Genomic DNA, 688 nt, shown 5'->3' with positions numbered 1-688 from the left:
TGGAAATCTACAAGACGAGCCTGGTTTTAGCTAGAGTTCTTGAAAGCTACTCTACCATAAACATCAGCTCACATATATATAACATGTAATATATTCCCTTGAATTATGCATCTCGAAAATTCCATTAACTCATGAAATATTCACAAAGAGATCAAAATGTTATCACACTCTTCTGAAAAATCCAAATACTTGAGGATCCACAAAATCTCCTTACACAGAGTTCATATAAATTTTAAGGAGCTCTACATCATCCTAGTCGAGAAAGTTGTTTTAGCCCTCAAATTTTGGAGATAATCAAGAGATAAACAGATTTGTATTCATAATCTTGATAAGTGAAATCATTGTTTTTTCTTTATTTGTGATTATAGTGTATTTTTTATGTTTAAGGAAAAATACAACAAACAAAAAGTATAAATCATTTTTTTTTACAAAAAAAAAATGAGCTAAAACGACAGTTAGAATGAGACTGAGAAAGCTATATACTTGTGTATGAAAAGATACACAAATGTACATCTTGTATCTATTTACTATTTGGATATAACAACTTTGTGGTAGTAACTAATTTTGCATACTCTATTAATTACACTTGGTATAGATATGCATGACAACAACAATACCACTATATTATATGATGAAGATGATCCACTACTCCCACTACTTCCTTCACTCACTTCTCATCCTTCACCCC

The sequence above is a fragment of the Solanum tuberosum genome, unplaced genomic scaffold (genome assembly GCF_000226075.1).
Source record: "Solanum tuberosum cultivar DM 1-3 516 R44 unplaced genomic scaffold, SolTub_3.0 scf00345, whole genome shotgun sequence".
Taxonomy (NCBI): domain Eukaryota; kingdom Viridiplantae; phylum Streptophyta; class Magnoliopsida; order Solanales; family Solanaceae; genus Solanum; species Solanum tuberosum.
The sequence above is the reverse complement of the archived record's forward strand: the minus strand, read 5'-3'. Positions refer to the sequence as shown.